The sequence below is a fragment of the Ipomoea nil genome, unplaced genomic scaffold (genome assembly GCF_001879475.1).
Source record: "Ipomoea nil cultivar Tokyo-kokei standard unplaced genomic scaffold, Asagao_1.1 scaffold2821, whole genome shotgun sequence".
Lineage (NCBI taxonomy): Eukaryota > Viridiplantae > Streptophyta > Magnoliopsida > Solanales > Convolvulaceae > Ipomoea > Ipomoea nil.
Genome location: NW_017619249.1, coordinates 1,343,174 through 1,365,807, shown reverse-complemented (window position 1 = coordinate 1,365,807; position 22,634 = coordinate 1,343,174).

The following is a 22,634-nucleotide window of genomic DNA, read 5'->3' as shown; positions in this document are numbered from 1 at the left end:
ACGATTTAGGGAGAGAGACAAGCAATAAAACAGCACGATCCTCATCGTCAATTATGACATCAATATTTTCCAAGTCCAACAAAATAGAATTGAATTCATCCAAGTGAGATTTAATAGAAGTACCTTCCGTCATACGGATTGTGTATAGACACTCCTTCAGACGCAGCGTGTTCGCCAGAGATTTGGCCATATAAAGCGTATTCAGCTTGGACCATAAATCTTACGCAGTCGTCTCACTTACTACCTCACGTAGAGCTTCTTTAGACAGGCACAAAAGAATGGTTAAACGTGCCTTGTCATCCAAATCTTCATCTGTCATTGTAGCCGGTTTCTTCTTCTTCCCAGCTAGCACTTTCTTCAAATCGTTCTGGGTTAGAACGGCTTCCATCTGAACCTTCCAGATAGAAAAGCTAATTTTCCCGTCGAACTTCTCGATATCGAACTTGGTAATAGTCGACATCTTTGAAAATAACTCTCAATTAAACAGCTCTGATACCACTTGTTAGGAATATAACGGAATAATGCGGAAGCGAAGAATCGAAAATTGAGAATTATAGAAGTTAAATAATATGGAAAATATATAAATGACAGAATAAGAAATTACTAAATTGAGAAAATATAATATAATATAATATAATATATATATATATATATATATATATATATATATATATATATATATATATATATATATATATATATATATATATATATATATATATATATATATATATATGTCTACGTGAGAAATCAAAGAAGGAAATGAATGAATTGCAATTGATGTTGCAATGATGAGTGATTACAAAGTGAAAAGCAAATGCTATTTATACAATAAAAAGGGGAGAAAAAAACGGCATGCAAAACTTTGGTGGAGGACGTGCGAAGCGGAGATAGAGCGCGACGTGGATGCATGAAGAAAAGCTTCATTAATTTGAGCCACACATTGTTTTCTTAACAGGTTTGGGCAAGGGGGGAGCGACATTAGGTACGTCTTGAGGTCCTCGAACACCTTCTGGCACTCTTCAGACCACTCGAAGCCCTTCGTCTTTTTGAGGACTCCAAAGAACGGCAACGATTGCTCGGCCGACCTCGAAAGGAAACGGCCCAGGGCGGCCAACCGCCTGTTGAGGCACTGGACCTCCCGGAGGGACCTCGGAGGTTCCATGTCCAGGATGGCCTTGACCTTGTCGGGGTTGGGCTCAATGCCCCTCTTCAAGACCATGTACCCCAAAACTTTTCCCCTGTGTACCCCGAAGGTACACTTTTTGGGGTTCAACCGTAAATTGAAGCGTTGCATAATTGAAAATACCTCGGTAAGGTCGTCCGTGTGGAGGTCGGCGTCGGTGCTCTTAACAATCATGTCGTCGACGTAGGCCTGTAGGTTGCGACCGAGGACCTGCTTGAACACCTTGGCCACCATTCGGGTGTAGGTGGCACCCGAATTTTTTAGCCCGAAGGCCATGACCTTGTAGCAATAGACCCCTTCTGTTGTGGTGAAGGCTGTCTTCTCTTCGTCAGCCTCCTCCATGAAAATCTGGTGGTACCCCCTGAACGCGTCTAGAAAGCTCATAAGGGCACAACCTGCAGTTTCGTCCACCAGCTGGTCAATATTGGGGAGGGGGAAGGGGTCCATAGGGCAGGCCTTGTTGAGGTCGGTGTAGTCCACGCACATCCTCCAGGTGGGTGGCTTCAGGGCGAGGACCACGTTGGCTAGCCATGTGGGGTATATGACCTCCCTGACATGGCCGATCTCTAGCAGAGTGTCGACCTCCTTCTTGACGAACTCCCTCCTCTCGGCGGAGAGGTACCTTTTGCGCTGCTGGACTGGCTTGACCGCGGGGTCGACAGCCAACTTGTGCGTGATCACGTCTCGGCTGAGGCCCGGCATATCCTCGGGGCCCCATGCGAAGACTTCCTTGTAGCTCCTGATGGTGTTGATTATCCGTGCCTGGAGCTCGGCCGGGAGGCCGACCCCTACCTTCACGACCCGGTCAGGTCGGCTGAGGTCGAGGGTGACCTCCTCTGTCTCGACCACGGGCTCGGCCTGAGGTCGACCTGCTTCCTCCCGAAATGCCTTCTCGGCGATGGTATGGACCTGGAGGTCCTTTTGACCAATTTGGCGGCACGCCTTCAAGTAGTAGCTACGGCTTACCTTTTGGTCCCCCCGGGCGACCCCGACCCCGGCTGGTGTCGGGAACTTGAGGCACAGGTGCTCCATGGAAATTACGCACCTGAGGTCCTCCAGGGCGGGTCGACCGAGTATAATGTTGTGGGCGCAACTGATTTTCACAATTACGAACTCGACCTCCCACCTCCTGGTGTGAGGTGGGGTGCCTATCTCCGCCTCCAAAGTGATCGACCCCTTTGTCTCGATTGAGTACCCCGTGAACCCGGATAGGGGGGTTCGTACCTGCTCCAACTGCCCTCTTGAGAGTCCCAGCTGGGTGAATGTGTCGTGGTACATGACGTTGATCGAGCTACCTGTGTCCACGAGCACCCGGTGCACCACCACGTTGTTGGTGTCCAGCTTGACCACCAAGGCGTCCCGGTGGGGGAGGGGCCCGTCAGGTAGGTCGGCGTCGGTGAACGTGATGGGCTCCCTCTTTGGTTTCTTCTCGTGGGGTGTTCGTGTGACCTCCCCCACGTACAAGCTTCTCGCCCACCTCTTCCGCTCGGTTGGCGAGTCCCCTCCCTCGGGCCCCCCAAAGATGACGTAAATGACACGTTTCTTTGGGGGCTGGGAGTCCTTCGTTGTCTTCTCCTCCTCCTCGGAGCTGTGGTCGTGGTCCCTCTTTCGGGGTGCCGAGGTGGAGAGGTCCTGGCCTCCCCCTTTTCTCCATACATTGCCTTGCTTCTGGTCCTGTGCCTGGCCTTGCGCCTGGCCTGGCCTCTTAATGAATTGGCCGAGGTAACCCATTTGGATGAGCTCCTCGATCTGTTTCTTTAGGAGGATGCATTCGTCTGTGTCGTGCCCCTTCTGCCGGTGGAACCTGCAATACTTGTTGGGGTCCCCCCTCGCCGATATCTTCATGCACTCCTCCTTTGGGAATACCACGATTCCCTGGTCCTCTGCGTGCGCCAAGATGGTACCCACAGGTTGTGTTAGCGGGGTGAGATAGCGTGTGGGGTTCAGCCTGGGCCCCTCCGCGTACTCACGTCGGGGCGGCCGTGGCGCCCTACGCTCCTCCTGGGGTGCTTTCTCCTTCCGACCTCTCCCTTCCTCCTGTTCCTTCTTCCTCTTCTCGGCAGCCTCGGCGTCAGCGTACCTGGCTGCCCTGTCCATCAGGTTGGTATAGGTCCTGGGGGGATACCTGATGAGGTCCTGGTGAAAAGCGCCCGATCTCAAGTTGTTCCGGAAAATTGGCATGGCCGACTTCTCATCAAAGTTGGCGACCCCCATGGCCTCTTTCTTCCACTTGCTGAGGTACTTGGCTAATGACTCCGAGCTCCCCTGCTTCAGATCGCACAGGTCAGCGATTTGCTTCTATCGTTGCATGCTGGTGGCGAAATGGGACAGGAACTGTCAGGTGAGGTCCGTAAAGATGGAGATGGACCCCGCCGGGAGGGATCTGAACTAGTCATGCGTCTGCCCGTCCAGGGTGGCGAAGAACCCCCTGCATAGGATGGCGTCTGTTGCCTCGGTGATCATCATGGCGGCTCTGTACCTGGTGAGGTGTGCCCGCGAGTCCGTGGTCCCCGAGTACGCTTTGATGGTGGGAAAGCAAAAATCTCGAGGAAAGGGCTCCGCCATGATGGTGTCTGCGAATGGGGAGGCCAACACATCCTGGGGCTCTGGAGACCCGTCCCTCTCATCGATCTTCTTCTGGAGTTCGTCCATCCTCCTCCGCAGCTGCTCGACCTCTTCCGGATGGGAGCTCGGAGCTCTAACATTCGTTTCCCCCGATCGTTCGACCCAGGAGGCCTGCTCACGTCGCGGGCGGGGTCGGGGAACCCGCCCTGCAGACCCCGCGAGGCTGCCTCGTGTCGCGGCTGGGCGCGGGGCCCATGGCTCGGCGACCTCCGAGTGACCGGTTCTTGTCACAGTGGCCGGCGGGAGCATGATTCTGCCGCTGGTGGCCCGTTGGCTGGCCCCGGACCCAGCCTGTCCCGGGCCGACACGCGATCGCCCAACCTCTCCAGGGCGGGTCTGGTTTGGGTCGATGCCCCTCCATCGCCGTCGCGCTGGCAGTCTCGGCGGGAGTCCATTCCTCCCCGCCTCTCCGATGGTCGAGGCGAGTTGACCTCCCCCCTGGGTGATAGGTGCCTGGTGTGGTCGGGTGCTTGGACCGCTGTGCCCCCGGGTGGGTGGAGGTGGAGGTGATGCCGGCGCCCCTCGGGTGGCGCCTTGGTCGGCTTGTTCCTCTGCCCAAAGGCCCGCCGCGACACGCGCCATCACCGTGGAGGCTTGTTCAAAGACCGCCACCCCCTCCTGGATGAGTGCGCGAGCCGGAGCGGGGGTGACAGGGGGTGGCGGCGGTGCACCACTGCTACGGTGGTTGGTGAGTTGGGCCCTTGGATCTTCCCCCGACCGGGTGGAGGCGGCCGGTTGGATGCTGGGGGCGGGAGCCCCGTTGGGGCCGTTCCCGTTCGCGACGAGCTGGGTGCCGCGGGAACCGTTGGTATGACGAGAGTTGGATCTCGATCTTGCCATCGCTATGGATGAACGATATTAGGGAGAGCGCTTAAGCTTGTACAGCAGCTCTCAACAAGAACACCAATGATGGATTTAATTACCCGGGGTGGACCCGAATCACTAAATCCGGATAAGGATATGAATAATAAATAAAGAGATAACACAATGTCGTAAAGGCCGTGAGACCGTGTATTATATTAAATGCCGTAGAATTGACTATTACAATAGTATTTTAGGACAAAGTATGCAAGTAGAATAGACCGTGTCATAATGAGACAAGGTGGGGGGTTTTTATACAACCCCCACCCCCAACCGCCACCCCCTAAGGCGGGGGGTGGTTGGATCCGAGTTGACCGCGCCCGGTCTCGCGACCGGGCCGTGCTGCGGGGGCCAGGCCGAGCCCACCATAGGCTCGGACCGGGCCCATGTGGAGGTCGGCCCGGCCTCCAACGTGGTCCGTGCCGGGGCTACGTGGCGCCGCCCCGGGACCCGTTCTTGCTTCGCGCCCTTGGGTCGGTTCGGGTCGATTTCCAATATATCCGTCAGTCCTAACGAAAGTAGCTTATATGTATGACTTAGGCTTTGGAGAGTCTTTTGGTGTTCATCAACGAGTTAGGTTTTTTGTTTTCAAAAAAGGTGTTATGGGAAGAGACAGTTGAGGCTGTGAGGAAGAGGGTTGGTAGGGCCGGGCACGACTTGATTGGTGATCATTTTTTGTTGTCGTTCTCTCTTTTGATAAAAAAAAATAAATTAAAGTAACAATAAACATTTTGTATTATACCTGATACAAATACATAGGCGTAGCGAGTTATGTCGAATATTGTTAGCACTTATTTCAACCTTACTTGACCGGTATATTTTATTACACTTGGACGAAAAACAATTTGTGAAATACTAAAATATATACTGGTATCCTTTTTTACAAATTTTTTTTTAAGGATTCAATACATCATTTGTTGATTATTGATTTCGAAACTGATATTTAGCTGCACTAAAGTACATATTGTGGGCACAATCATTGACATAATCACCTGCACAAGAGATAATAATTTGAAGCGAAGATAGCCTATTGATCACATCATTACATAATGGAAAACAAAAATTAGCTGCAGGGGACTTAGTTCAATGGTTCAGTAAGCAGTATTTGAGAGAAGAGACTAAAGTTTAAATTTCGGCGACGGCATTATAGGAATTATGCTTGAAGTGGACAGATCTCTTGTGTGCACCAACATTTAGTCTTATTTGTTGAGCCATTGAATCACTGTGATTTAAATCCTCCAAAATGTTCTGTCGGACCGGGATGTGGAAAGCCCTTAGGATTGGAAATTCAACCTTTTAAAGAAGAAAAACAAAAATTAGAAAGAAATTTCATATATAATATAATATTCCTGCAGAAATATTCGTGCTTTGATTAGCAAAAGGTTAGAGTGAACGTAAGAAAAACCTCAGATTTAATTAATTTGGTCAACTTGTCGGTGTGATCTCCATTGTTTGTTTGTCAACATTAAAAGTATGTAACCCAAATTAGAAAGAAGAGGTAATAAGCTAAGTCAGAATAAAATAAAACCAACCTACTCATTTGGTACGCCGTCCGTTTATTAAAAATTGTAAATTGTAAATACTTATTATTTTTAATAGTTTAATAAAATTACCATATATAATAACTTAGAATATTTTAAAATATATTTTTTAATGATGAGAAAAATTCATAGTCACTATCCAAAGGTGTGAAATGTGTAAATTAAACTCTGTTCCTATCTAATAGCCCACAAACCACACGGAATAGATAAACCAGATTTAGAATTCTTTAACATAGAATTTGCATTGCATGACAATTATATTTTTATGGATTGAGCTAGGGAGTATTAATTTACTAATCTACCCCATATTTCGTTTCTCCATTGTTGAATTTTTAGATATATGTTTGAGAAAAATAATGGTCCAAAAAGTGGTTAGATGCAAAAGGAGAATCCAAGGATGTATGGTGGAATGGAATCCAATATAATCTATAATGGAACAAAAATTGGCAGTTGTCGTTGTTATTGTTGAGGATTTTAATTTGTCTGTCTATTGACTAGTTCAGATAGTATGGGCAAATACTACTATACATTAGATTAGATTGAAGATTTGTGGAGTCTTTATTATCTCTTCATTAATATAATCTGCAGTATTATTGCGGCTCTAATTAAGTTCAACATATGCCAATTATCATGTAGTGTGATGGCATCCTGGTTACCATTCTAAATGGGTGGTTATAGATTCGAACCCCGGTGTGGGCTTATATTTCTTGGGTTGAAATTGTTTGAGAAAAAATATTGAACAAATACTACATTGTAAAGAATCATGAGTATTTCAAAAAAAACAAATACGTTTACTCGCCACGAAGGTGTAGCCGGGGTAGGTAAAACACGATTATCATGATGGTCAAGGGGCTCTCATGTCATGTGTGGTTTGCGAGTAATTATACATAGGAGCAAAGTTTACGCAATGCACAGCTTCAGATAGTGATTTCAAATTTCTCACATCATTCAAAAAATACAATTTTCTCTAGAATATAACGTCCGTCTAATCTTAAATGGTAACAATTAACTAACATATATTTTGTTCAGTCTTCTTCTACACAAAATCTTTAATATAATTTCGTGAGCTAAAACTGAGGTGCACCTACCATGAGAGTTTTGGAAATTTAAAACATGATTCACATTATCTTAATTTAGGTTTCTTCAAACTTGTACGATGAATTCTTGAAATCAGTGTTCGCATAGTAGTACAGTTTCTGTGGGCGCTTCAATCATTGACGACCATGGTCCACACAGGACCATATTTTATATATTGTAAAATAATGTACATTCAGTACAAAAATAATATACATTATATTTTAAGAATGTATATTTTTTTGTGTATTAAGTGTGCATTATATTTTATAATGTAAATTTAGTACAAAAATAATGTACATTTAATATATTAAAAATATACATTTTAATTTGTTATGGTTCATACAACATCGTGTGAACCATGGTCCACACAATAATTTACCGTCGGTGCTTAGTCTGGACTTTGATTTTTCCCCACAACAACCTCTCTTAAAATGATGAGTATTTTGAGATATTTTTTAAATACATTTTTTAATCTAATAATATAATGCAATTATTACCACCCTCCATCTCATATTAATAGTTCATCGTGTGATGACTTGTATTGAGAAAATTTGGACCCAATGACCTTTTTTTTTTTTTTTTTTTTTTTTTTTTAAATTCAAATGGAGGGGAAATCCCGACTATGTGTGTTGACTACACAAGGTCCCGGTACATCCATGAAGTCATTGTTAGAAGTCCAAGGATCTTAGTCTCGGGTTGAGGCATCTTTCTTAAGTCCCGAGGTCATTCAAGAACTTTTTTTAGCCAATCAATTTGCCACTTTATTCTGCTCTCGATATACATGCACAACCCGAACATCTCAATCTTTTCGAATCCACGGCTTACACTCGCTAATGATAAGCCCCACGAGGTCATCATCTCTAATGTCTACAATAGCATGGGTTGAATGAGCTCATCTCGGTTCCTGGGGTCCAACTGCAATGATTATGGCCTGGGATCAACAATGGCTCCTGAATTGAAAGACGCATATATGGATGGAGTTAGCATTAGAAATCATACACATTGCCCATGCCTAAATTTCGTTATACCACTCGTATAAATATTGTACACATTACCTAGACAATGACAAACTAGCCACATTCTATTCAAACAACACTCAATAAAATTCATTTTCTAGGTAACCCCAACCAAGATGAGTAAGAAAACAAATTTGTACATATAAGGTCACGACTTTGTATCCCAGCCTTCTTGTTTGAGTCGGTCAACTATGGACAACCTATGTTAGTTTATATAATTGTGATTCCTTGTCAGCTAGGGTCACAGAGCAGGACTGAGGTTTCCCTCTTCAAAAAAAGTATTCATTCTCTTGCCCCATAGAGTGCATGTATGCATGTGCGATGTTCATCGTAAGAAGATACTATTTCTATGTCTCTTCAATTATCTAATGATACAATGTAATATAATGAATGTCTTGTACATACGTTGATGTTGATTCAAGGATAGAGAAAAGCAAGACTTGGAGAGATCAGATAAAATTTTGTCTTGGAATAGCTAGCTAGCCCACTTTTTATCTGCATTGGGTTTTGGCTTCTGGCTGGGAAGTAAGAAGAGATATAGGATGATATGTATGTGATGTCTATCACCTTTATCTGCAAGGTTTATATACTTGATTACCAATATATATATATATATAGGCCTCTCTTATTGTGCATACAAATATTTACAGTATGTCTTGCCTTGAATAATTTTCTTACACTTATGTAGATGATTTTGTGCATTCATGTTGGACGGAAAGAGGAATTCTCATATGCACAAATCAAAATGCTCTATATGTACATATGCATTACGTTATTAATTCTTCCAATTATCTCATTCATAAATCTATTTTTTAACTCACCTGATTCTTATGGACTCATTGGTTTAACCTTCCCGGCCCCTAAGTCCATAAGAATTAGATATAGTGCCCGCACGGGCAGCTCAACTGGTCATAGATGTGAAAGTTAGAAAGAATGACCAGGGATCGAGTCTCACCAATGACAGTGTGGAAGCAACCTCTCAAAGTGAGGGGGATCCTTGTGCACGGTAAGTTGAGTAAAAACGCTTGTGTACATATACGACATTTTGATGTATATGGGAAGTCTCTAAGAATCAGGTGTATTAAGTATTTTGATATATATATATAGGGTTAGGTTTCTGTGAAAACATGTCTTCCCGTGTGGTCAGTGCGACATACAACATTAGGTATGCATGCATAAATACACCACATAATGTTTGAAAATACAGAACAGGTCTTCCCTGTGCAGTCAGCGCGGCATACACCATTAGGTATGCATAAATACACCACACAGTGTTCAAAAATACACCATTATGTGTGGTGTATTTGTTTTTTTTGTGTGGTGCATTTTTTGGCATTTCATTCTGGTGTATTCTCGAACATTGTGTGGTGCATTTATGCATACCTAATGGTGTATGCCGCACTGACCGCACGGGAAGACCTGTTCTCACAGGAACCAATATATATATATATATATATATAGAGGGTGATCACATGTGGCCATGTTGTTAAGTGTGGTTATATGGTCAATTATAAGTCATTGGATTAGATAGATCCAATGAATCATATTAATCAAGAGTTTTTCAGTATTTTCGCGCACATTCTCCTCCCCAGCGAACTGCAAGGGTAAACTCGTCATAAAACATCGGAATAGGGAAAATCACATTGTTGTGTGTTTTATTACACTATTGGCGCATGTTGTCAACATTGTTGGTGTATTCTGGAACTCGGCCGCTATAAATGGCCACTGTAATTACCATAACACGGGAATACGCCATTGGTGTTTTTCACTGTGGTGTGTTTTATTACACTATTGGTGTATGTTGTCAACACTGTTGGTGTATTCTGGAACGCGTCTGCTAAAAATGGCCACTGTAATTACCATAACACCCCCACTTACCAAGACGCGCGAAAATCATCAGAATTACCACTGCCGTTAGATTAAACTGATTCAACAATACAAATATGACCACACGACCACACCTAATGACATGACCACATATGAGCGTTCTTCTATATATATATATATATATAGAACTGGTCCAAAACCAAAAACCAATACCAGAGTTCCAACAAAAACTGCCATGCCGCCTGCCTTGGTGCCATGTGCGCATGCTACATGAATTTATTGTTCATCACATTTGACTTTTCTAGTTTAAATTTACATAACATGATGACAACATTCACTTTCTATGAGCTATCTGTTTATTTATAGTATATGTTAAAATTAAGCATAATAAGATGCATGTAAATACACATAAAAATTAATCTTTAACCGTTGTTCAATTGTTTTCGATCTAATTATTTTATTGCAAGATAGATGTTGTGTTATAGGAAAGTTCGTTACAATTGAGCTTGGGATGCTCTGTTTTGGTCGGTACAATATAAGACAATTGAAATTGGAACCCCCCAACAAGTTTGTGAAATGTTCTATATATACTAGTAGCACAAGGAACATCCTGATAGTGAGTATATTTTGAAAGAAAGACCACCGTAGCATTCCTTGGTTATTGGATGTTGGAAAAAATAGCTTAAAATGTCATAAAATGGCATATTAAGTGACTATTTTGTGGTACAATTATCAGTGGGGTCCACTTTTGATTTGAGTCGGGTCAAAGTGGATTCGGATTCTTCGTAGTGAGACAAAGAGATCGATATATTGTACGCTCAAAACGGATAATGGGTGAATGAGATATTGATTCTCAAAGTAGACCCATTTGAGTTGGAAAATGAAGGGAAAAAGTGAGCTTTTGTCCAACTAGACGAGATTGAAAAAGGCTTGATTCAAGCGGGCACGGATGTCGTCCGAAAATTGGCTGGCCTTGCGGGCTAAGTTATGCCAAACTTCGGAATCATTTTCCAACAGCAGTTTTGTGACCGTTGGGTGTTCAATTCTACTGTTACGGAATTAATTTTTTGAGTTAATTCCAATTTTTAGTTACAGGAAGGTGGAGGGGTGCCCTTAAGTGCCTAAATAAAAGCTATTAAATCCTTCACCCCTATATAAAGAGGAGTTGGGAAGTAGAGTTTTACACACAGAAATAGAACACGAAAGTTCTTCTTTTTAGCCTCAAAACCTCTCTGCTTCTACTCCTTCTTTAGCCTCCTGTGTTCATAGCCGTGTCTTGCTCGCCGGATTCCTTGTTTGAGTGCTCAAATATTGAATCACTAGCAAGTTTTATCCTGGGAAGCCTAGGCCACAACGCTCCTAGCATCTTTGGGAGGTGGCAAATAAGGTTTTGTTATAATAATATTATTATTATAATTATTAAACCAAGCAAGTAATTAATAATTAGTTAATTTGTTGGAAATAATGAAAGTAATGGGTGTGGGTCGTGCATTGTATGTGAAGAGTGGCCTAAATTATAGCATTAGTACATGGAGCATTAGCTTCCTGATTAGTAGCTTTCATTTAGTATAAATATGTGGTTTGTATTCATTTGTTAATCATCCCTTCAAATAACATTATTCATTCCTCTCTCTTCTCTCTCAATATATAAATATAATATATTGATATATTATAATTAATATATATTATATTATATTTAATATACATTATATTAAATATATTATATTTAATATATCTAACATTTGGTATCAGAGCCAGGTTAACCTTTCAACCCCGAGGTATTTTTCATAGTGAATTATGGCCACAAATTTCAATATTGTATGGTCGGGTCCCAAATTGGACGGGAACCTCGATTACAATTATTGGCAAATTATGATGTCCACACATTTGCAAGCTCAAAATCTTTGGAGCTTTGTTGATCCCGGTCTACCCGAAGGAGCTGATGCAGGCGCTATACGGCGAGATAAATTGGCCTTGGGTTAGATTCACCAAGGTGTTCATTATTCCATTTTTGGGCAATTAGCTCGTGCTCAAACAGCAAAACAAGCTTGGGACATCTTAAAGGTGTCACACAAAGGAGTCGATCGGGCGCAGAAGTCTAAGTTGCAGTCGTTGAGAAGGTTGTACGATAATTGTGAGATGACCTCTACAGAAACAGTAGATGCGTATTTCACTCGTCTTATTGATATGGTGAATAAGATGAGGCTATATGGAGATACGATTGAAGATGGTGCAGTGGTTGAAAAAGTTCTTCGAACTATGCCGATGAAGTATGACCATGTGGTGGCTTCAATAACAGAGTCACACAAAACCGAGCTCTTATCAATTGCAGAGCTGAAAGGTATGGTAGAAAGTCATATTGACAGGATTGCGTCAAAATCGGAACCACTAGCAGAAGAAGCTTTGAAGAGTCAAGTCACCCTTAATGTGACTGGCACTAATCAAAGAGGTGGAGGATCTGGTAGAGGTCGTGGAAGAGGAAGAGGAGGTTCTAGTGGAAGAGGTCGTGGTAACTTCAACCAAGGAGGAGGACGTGGTAACTCCAACCAAGGAAGAGGTGGAGGTAATACCAAACAAGGTAAATTTCCATTTCATTGCTACAATTGTGGCAAGTATGGGCACAAGATTGCAGATTGTTGGTATAATGAGGACAACAATCGTGGAAATCAAGCAAACATTGCTGAAAGCACTGCTGAAAAGTCTGGTGAGAGTTCTGAAACTTTACTTTTGGCCAGCGATAGTTTTTCTGCAGATAAGAACATATGATTCTTGGATACTGGGTGTAGTAACCATATGTGTGGGAAGAAAGAATTGTTTTCCGAACTAGATGAATCAGTCCGGTCTGAAGTAACGTTTGGCAATAAGTCAAAGGTGCCAATTTTGGGAAAAGGTAAAATCTCTATTCAGTTGAAGGATGGTACTCACAATTTTATATCCGATGTATTCTATGTTCCTGAACTACACCAAAATTTGTTGAGTATGGGTCAGTTGTCAGAAAAAGGATATAAGATACATATTGCTCAGGGGTGTTGTACCATTGCAGATGCTAAAGGGGTTTTGATTGCAAAGGTAAATATGTCCCAAAATCGACTATTTCCTTTGAAAATTAAGCATACTCTCCTTGCTTGCTTTAATTCTGAAGTTTGTGATGATAATTGGTTATGGCATATGCGGTTTCGGCATTTTCATTTTTCTGGGTTAAACTATCTTGCGAGAAAGGAACTTGTTTCTGATTTACCTGTTGTGAATGTCCCTAATTGTATCTGTGAGATTTGTGTGATTGGGAAGAAGCATAGAGATCCCTTTCCCGTGGGCAAGTCAAGGAGAGCCACAAAACAGTTGGAGATTGTTCACTCAGACCTGTGTTCGTTGGAGGTTCCCTCATATGGAGGTTGTAAGTACTTTATTACTTTCATTGATGATTTCAGTAGGAAAACATGGGTTTACTTTCTGAAGCAAAAGTCTGAAGCATGTGATGTTTTCAAACAATTTAAGGCTTTTGTTGAAAAGCAAAGTGGTTATGAAGTTAAAATCTTGAGAACTGATAGAGGTACAGAATATATTGCTTGTGATAATTTTCTGAAAGAAAAGGGTATTCAGCACCAAATGACAGCTAGATACACTCCACAACAAAACGGAGTGGCTGAGAGGAAGAATAGGTCAATCATGGATATGGTGAGGTGCATGTTGAAATCTAAGGATCTGCCTAAGCCTTTTTGGGCAGAAGCTGTTGCTTGTGCTGTCTATGTGTTGAATAGGTGTCCAACTAAGAGTGTCCGTGATAAGACGCCCGAAGAAGCTTGGAGTGGGAGAAAACCCTCTATCAAATATCTCAAGGTTTTTGGATGTTTGGCATACGCACATGTGCCAGATCCATTGAGAAAGAAGTTGGATGATAAAGGTGAGAAGTGCATATTCATTGGTTATAGTGACGCTTCAAAGGCTTATAAACTATACAATCCTGAAACTAAAAAGGTTGTTATAAGTCGTGATGTCACTTTTGATGAATATGGTGCTTGGGATTGGTTAGCTAAAGATGAAAGTTCAGTTGTTATTCCTGTTGTTGAAAATATTGTTGATGAGCAACCGATTCCAGATAATGTCCAGTCTCCTTCACAGCCAGAGTCGTCAGTTCGACGATCTCAGCGCGAGCGCCACTTACCAGCTCACTTGCAAGATTATGTTTTGGGTCATGATAATGACCTGTCTGATGAAGAAATTGTTCAATTTGCTCTCTTTGCAGATTGTGATCCTTTAACTTTTGAGGAGGCTGCTACAGAAACTCATTGGCTTAAGGCGATGGATGAGGAGATCCGTGCCATTGAAAAGAATGGTACCTAGGAGTTAACAGATTTACCTCCTGGAAAGAAGCCAATTGGAGTGAAGTGGGTTTACAGAACGAAGTACAAGTCAAATGGAGAAATTGACCGTTTTAAGGCACGGTTAGTAGCAAAGGGTTACAAGCAGAAACCAGGTATTGATTATTTTGAGGTTTTTGCTCCTGTAAGTAGACTTGATACAGTTCGAATGGTTATTTCTCTTGCTGCTCAAAATGATTGGAAATTGCATCAAATGGATGTCAAGTCTGCTTTTTTGAATGGTTTTCTTGAAGAAGAAATATATGTTGAGCAACCTGCAGGATTTCTGAAGAAAGGGGAGGAAAATAAAGTGTACAGGTTGAGAAAAGCCTTGTATGGCTTAAAGCAAGCGCCTAGGGCGTGGTATGGTTGCATTGACTCATATTTTGTTGAAAGTGGTTTTGTGAGATGTCCTCATGAACACACTTTGTATGTCAAATGCACGGATTCTGGTGATATTGTTTTAATCTGTCTGTATGTTGATGATCTGGTTTTTACTGGAAACAACTTGAAGCTAATCTCAGAATTCAGGGAGGCACTCATTAAGAGGTTTGAAATGACCGATATGGGCCTTATGTCTTACTTTCTTGGCCTTGAGGTTATTCAGATGGATGGTGGAATCTTTATTTCACAGAAGAAGTATGCTGCTGATATTTTGAAAAAGTTCAAAATGGAAAACTCCAAACCAGTTTCGACTCCGTTAGCTGAAAAGTTAAAGATGTCCAAAGATGAGTGTGGTAAGAATGTGAACGTTACATCTTATAAAAGCTTAATTGGGAGTTTGAGGTATCTGGTGGCAACAAGGCCAGATATTTCTTTTGGAGTTGGAATTCTTAGCAGATTCATGGAGGAACCAAAAGAATCACATTGGGCTGCAGCAAAGCGAATTCTGAGATATGTCAAAGGTACAAGTAATGATGGAATTTTTTACTCTACTAATGAAACTGTGGAACTTGTTGGGTACACAGACAGTGATTGGGCTGGAGATGTTGAGACTAGAAGAAGCACGTCAGGGTATGCCTTCTATCTTGGTTCGGCCATATTTTCTTGGTCTTCAAAGAAGCAACAGATTGTAGCACTTTCAACCGCAGAAGCAGAATATATTGCAGCAGCAAACTGTGCTACTCAAGCAGTTTGGCTGAGGAGAATTTTGGAATTTCTACAACACAACCAAGAAGCACCTACAACTATTTTTTGTGACAACAAATCAGCAATATCGTTGTCCAAAAATCCAGTCTTTCATGGTCGCAGCAAACACATTGATATCAAGTATCACAAAATCAGAGAGTTGGTTGCTGAAAAGCAAATCAACATTGAGTATTGTTCAAGTGAATGTCAAGTTGCAGATATCTTTACGAAGCCGCTGAAGACAGAGACATTTCTCAAATTGAAGAAGGAAATTGGAATGACCAATATATCCAACTTGGTTTAAAGGAGGCAATGTTATAATAATATTATTATTATAATTATTAAACCAAGCAAGTAATTAATAATTAGTTAATTTGTTGGAAATAATGAAAGTAATGGGTGTGGGTCATGCATTGTATGTGAAGAGTGGCCTAAATTATAGCATTAGTACATGGAGCATTAGCTTCCTGATTAGTAGCTTTCATTTAGTATAAATATGTGGTTTGTATTCATTTGTTAATCATCCCTTCAAATAACATTATTCATTCCTCTCTCTTCTCTCTCAATATATAAATATAATATATTGATATATTATAATTAATATATATTATATTATATTTAATATACATTATATTAAATATATTATATTTAATATATCTAACAGGTTTTAAGGAAAGAGCGCTCACTTGACTCTTGCAAAAACCCAACACCAAACACTAGCCAGATTTCTTCATCTTTTCTTCCCTTCTTTCCAGAAAATAATAGTCAATTTTATTTGATTATTATTTGTTTTCCTACCAACGATTCTAACATTGGACATTCAGGTTGGTCATAACATGTATTAGGCATTGACATGATATCAAGTATAAAGTGACAATAGAATTAACTTGTCTAATGATGACTACATTCAACACTAATGACCAGTTTAATTACCTTGTATCAAGTTACTAGGCCAATAAAATTGTCATATAAACTTATCAAATATATTGAATATTTTTACCCATACCATATCATGATGCACCATGTATAATATATCAAGCAATATAATAATCCACCGTACCGCAATAATTATCAATATGTTTATCATGAAACTTAAATTCAAGATTGGTAAAGAGTACGTTTTGTATAGTATTATTAAAATTGTGTGGAAGCAAGTACACTCCTGATTGGTCACGTACCCTGCTTTGCGAATCCTAAGATAAAAGGCCCACTGCAAGAACCCAAAGAAAATGATGTTAAAGAAAAAACTAAGTTTTCGTACATATATAGCGTGGAACCCATAGAGAACATTGTGCACTGGATGGATGGTGGATGGTCATCCATTTTACTTTGGTGAATGCATACACAACATAATGGAAAGGGGACCAAAGGACTCATTATGGTCTAATCATTTATGCCTAGACTACTACTTTGGTCCTTATGTAGCTTTACCTAGCTAGTTAGCTAGGTGGTGTCTTATTAAGGTTGTTCTTATTTCTGTAATACTCTCTAAAAACAATTATATTAGTAGATTTTTAGAATTTTTTGGTATAGTACAGTGAATTTTTTATTGATGTGAGAGGTAATTTTTTGTAGCATTTAACTCCTACACGCAGTGGCGGAGCCACATATACACCTCCATTTTTTTTTTATTAATATTATAAGAACTTATTTATTTATTTATCTATTTATTTTTTTTTGCGAATTGGCCCCCCTTGTCCCATCCAAAAGGTTCTAGAATAGACTAAGGTCTTGTTTGGTTGGATGTAGTTGTTGTAATTGAATTGTAATTCAATGAAGGCCTTAATTACAGTGTTTGCTGGGAGGGAATTGCAATGAAGGCCTCAATTAAAATATTTGGAAGGACATTGTAGTCTTTATACTACTTTTTCCTTCACATCCCTAACGATTCTATTCGTCCCTACCAAACAATGTAATTTGAATTCCTAGAGTTTTTTCCCAAAATGGTCCCTCGACTATTGCTCATTCTCAATTTTGCATTTCGACTTTTAATTGCACTCAATGTGGTCCCTTGACTTTTAAAAACTCCCCCAAATTGGTCCTCCGTTAGAAATTCCGTCTATTGAGTGTTAAAATGAAGGGCATTTTTGTCCGTTTACCTATTATATGCCTAATATATTCTGAAAAATAGTCGAGGGACCATTTTGGGAATAGTCGAGGGACCATTTTGGGAAATATTTATTTATTTATTTCCATTTTTTTAAGACTATCATATTAGAATTTCTATAGATTTTTTTTCTTACAAATATAAATAGTTTTTAAACTTTCTCTACAATTTTTTCCTTCTGTCTAAACATACAAATTTTTCCTCTATCCCTATCAAGTTTTACAATAAGTTTCGTACTTTGGTAAACAAGTTTAACTTTCAAATTTAAGTTTATTAATATTCATATATAAAATACAAACAAACTTCAAAATGGCAAGAACTTGTAGTATTGAAAAATGATGAGGCTTTAGGTTTAGAATTGATTGTTTTGTGCTAATTATTTTTGCATTTAGTTTATTTTACTTGTCCTTTAACACATAAAATTGATAGCCATAGTTGTAGACTCTCTTTAGCATGATGTACTTCTTGGTAGATAGGCATTTGGAAATGGTAGTTATGATTTGTACTAACTTTGGAATGAAACTAATGGCCTTGCAAGTTAAGTTAAGCCAACTTTTTAAAAATATTTTCTAAGATTTTGTCATTGACCGAGAAGTGACGCGTACTTCTCAGTTTCAAGAAGTGCTAGAAGTATAGCGATTGATTGTAAAAATAATAATTTTATTTTCAAAGGCATACTGACCGAGAAATGAAGCGTACATTTTGGGTGTCTAAACTGATAAAAATAGTAATGTTATTTTTATTGGTAAAAATAATATTTAATGTAATACATAGTGATTGATTGTCTATTGAAGTGTGTGTGTGTGTGTGTGTGAACATAAAAAATATATGAGTATTATATTTTTGAAACTTACGGAACTTATTGTAAAACTTGATAGGAATAGAGGGAAGTTGGTATGTTTAGATAGAAGGAAAAAATTTGTAGAGAAAGTTTAAAATTTTGACTTTTGATTGTGGATTTTAACTATTTATATTTGTAAGAAAAAAAATGTATAGAAATTCTAATTTGATAGTCTTAAAAAATGGAAATAAATAAATGAGTTTTTCCCAAAATGATCCCTCGACTATTCCCAAAATGGTCCCTCGACTATTTTTCAGAGTATATTAGGCATATAATAGGTAAACGGACGAAAATGCCCTTCATGTTAACACTCAATAGACGGAATTTCTAACGGAGGACCGATTTGGGGGAGTTTTTAAAAGTCAAGGGACCACATTGGGTGCAATTAAAAGTCGAAATGCAAAATTGAGAATGAGCGATAGTCAAGGGACCATTTTGGGAAAAAACTCTGAATTCCTACATTATTCTTTTTCCTCCGAATTGCAATTCATTTCCTTCCTAATTTCTTCTTCCCAACCAAACACCCCTTCAGTGTAAGCTTTGAAAAAAGTTCAACTCCAAAAGCTTCTCAGAGTACTCTTTACTCCAAAATTCAGCCACATTCTCATCCAAAAAATTCAGCCCCTCACCCCCACTCCCACAGTCTCATCCAAAAGCTTTAAAAAATTTTAGCTCCAACAAAAGGATCTTACTTTTCTAACAATTATCGTGATTGTGCGCACCCCCCCCCCCCCCCCCCCCCCGCGCATTCCTAAATCCTGGCTCCGCCCCTGCCTACACGAACAAATTTTTAATGGCCCCACTGATTGAGAAATTAAAGGCAAAGCAACATATGGGTAGTCACATGCTAGAGACGCAACGCAGCAGCTAGGTGCGTGCACAGCACGCGCCAGCTGGCGTGTCTGCTAGCCTGTTACGTCATATTTCAATTTTTTTTTTTTATTCTTCTCACACTCTCCTCTCTTTCCTAGTGCCCCCTAAAAATTGTGTAAAATCTTCTACTGATATGGATGCTCTAACTATCAAAAGTGGGTCCTACTTTCACATCACGAAATTTATAATTTCCTTACTATTCCCTCTACATCACTACAATTCTCTCTCACTTTAAAAAAGGGTCTCACTTCCAATCACATCACATCAAAACAAAATAAATAAATAAATAAATAAATAAATAAATAAATAACGTAAATGAAGAAAAAAAGTAAAAAAGGTTGTAATAACCTTTTGTCAGATTAGCGAACTTACTGTAGTAGCAAGTTTGTTAATCATGTCATCATTTAACAAAATTTTGGTTTTTAATGTGAAATGTCATCTTGCAAGGGAAAAATTTGCTGAGATGATGTTAGTATAAGTTTCAAACCACGCATGATTCATGATTGGTCTCATCCTAGCTATTGAAGATGTGTCATGAGCCATTCACTAGCCTTTTCCATTTTGTTTCCATAAGTTATAATTGTGTATGGTATGTCTAATTATATTGTATATTAAAAAGACGGTGTGCTAATAGTTAGTATATGATTTGCCTTGGCAAGTTAGGAATTACCTTGCCATCCCAGGTCGGAGTCCATTTTGTAATGACTTAATTTGCTTGTTGTTTAGCCTAGCAACTTTCATGTTGCATGATCATGGTGCTGTAGACGCAATATTCAAAATGTTAGCAACTTTCATTAGTAGAACCCCACGGCAAACAGAACGTGACTAATAATATTATTTTAATTTAACATTTTGGTTCATATGTTTTGGTATTGATTTTTTCACCAATGAGTAAGTCTTATATAAAACCATTTTATATCAGATATGTACAAAAATGATTTTAAATTAAATTATAAATTTTTTATACTGATATAAAATATTATTACGTACATTTTGACCATGTTTGGTTATTGGCGAATCCGACATTTTTGGCGGTTTGACATGGTCAAATCGCAAAAAAAAAAAAAAAAAAAAAAAAAAAAAAAAAAAACCGTTTGGTTAGCAACGGTTTGCTCCAAACCGCTGCTTTTGCAAACGCTGCACTTTGCAGCGTTTGCAGTTGGCGTTTTGGGGGAAAATTAAACCGCCAAAAAACTTAAAACGCCTTCTGTTTATATTAATTAAAAAAAAAAAAACTTAAAACTTATTGAGGAGCCGAAATGGCTCCTTAATTTGAGGAGCCAAAACGGCTTCTCAATGTTGCCCATCTGGGATGGGCAACAAATTTGTGGAGCCTTGAGGCTCCTTAAATAGGAGCCTCAAGGCTCCATTCCCACTTTTCCCACCGATGTGGGACGGTGGGAAAAGTGGGAATACAAGAGGGGAGCAGCTCCCTTCTTTCGTTCTTTTTTTTTTTTTTTTAAATTATTATTATTATTATTATTATTATGAATTATAAATTATAAATTATAATGTATACCCTTATGGCCATTTTACATGTTAACCGCTAATCTAAACAGCTAATTTTACCAAACACTTTTTTATAAACCGCTAATACAATCTGCTGGTCAAACCTGCTAATACAATCCGCTATCTGATAATCGCTAACACAACCCGCTACCGCTGACCGCTAACCGCTGATAACCAAACAAGCCCTTTAACTAAAAAGTACTATTCACTATCTTAGTTATGTTGTCCCAATTCAGCTGCTAATTCCTTACTATTTATTGGGACATTGACGAATTGAAGGCTTAACTCCTTATTTTCAAATACCTAGGGGTGTTAGCGAATAGAACTTTTGGTAAACTACTTGTGTTTGTGTTCGGTAAGCGTTCGTTTATTAATGTAAACGAATATAAATGAATAAATTTTAGAGCTCGCTTCATAAACAAACAAAGTTTGAATAGTTTTAGACTCGTTCACTAAGGGTTCGTGAACAAGCACGTTTGTGTTCGTTTAATAATGTTTATGAATATGTTTATGAACAAGCAGTTAAGCGCGTTCGCGCACACACACACACACACATACATATATAATACGGATCAAATGCAGATAGTGTGCTCAGGTGAAAACATAGAGTGAGATGAGAGCCATTGATCTTGCCAAGATCAACGTTCAGGATTAACAATGATTAAAAAAAAAACTCGGTGGGAATTTGGTCTTTTTACATCTAGGTCAAATTTAAGGTGTGCGATTTTCCCTTTTATGGTGCGTGATTTTTGTGCTTAAGGTGCATGGTCTATGTGTTGTGTGCTTAAGGTGCGTCAGTTGTTGAAACTTAAGTGCGTCGGTCTAAATTAAAGCTTTAGATGTGTGGTTTTCCTTCTTAAGGTGCGTGGTTTTCCTTCTTAAGGTGCGTGGTTTTCCTTCTTAAGGTGCGTGGTTTTCCTTCTTATGGTGCATCGGTTTAAAAATTTAGGTGCGTGGTTTTCCTTCTTCAGGTGAGTGATCAGTCACCCTTTCGGGAAGTGTAATTGAAATGGTTTATGGCTATGCCATATACATGATATATATAGCTATATAACTATACATATGTGCATGCCTAAGTTCATTATCGAGTATTTGTAGGGCTGTTAACGAACTAAACATGAACAAACGGAAGTTGTTCGTATTCGGTTATTAATATTTTTGAAGTGTTTGTGTTCATGTTTGTTTGTTAAGACTTTTGAAAGTTCTGTTCGTGTTCGTTTGTTAATCGTTCATTAGTGTTCATTAACATTTGCGAACACGTTCACGAACGTGTTTGTTAACGTTAATGAACACGTTCATCAACGCTTAATAATTCTATCTATAGGTGTGTGTGTGTGGTGAAGATGCTCCCAGGTGAAAGATGGGGTTAGATTTGAACCGTTGATCAAATCTAGGTCTTCGGCTCGAATAAATGAAGTATATTTTTTAAAGGTTTTGTTATAAACCAGGATCTGCTACTGGACACTTATAAGCAATTCTACTTTCTTTAATCTCTATTCTATGGCTGAAACATGATTGAAAAAGGATAATGGTTGTGTTTTGGGACTCCAAAAAATAAAAAATAAAAATAAAGTGTGTCAATTAAAGAAACAAACCGTAAAAATGGCACACCTTAAGAAGGAAAATAACGCACCTTAAGAAGGAAAACAAAGCACCTTAAGAAGGAAAACAAATAGGTCGAACAT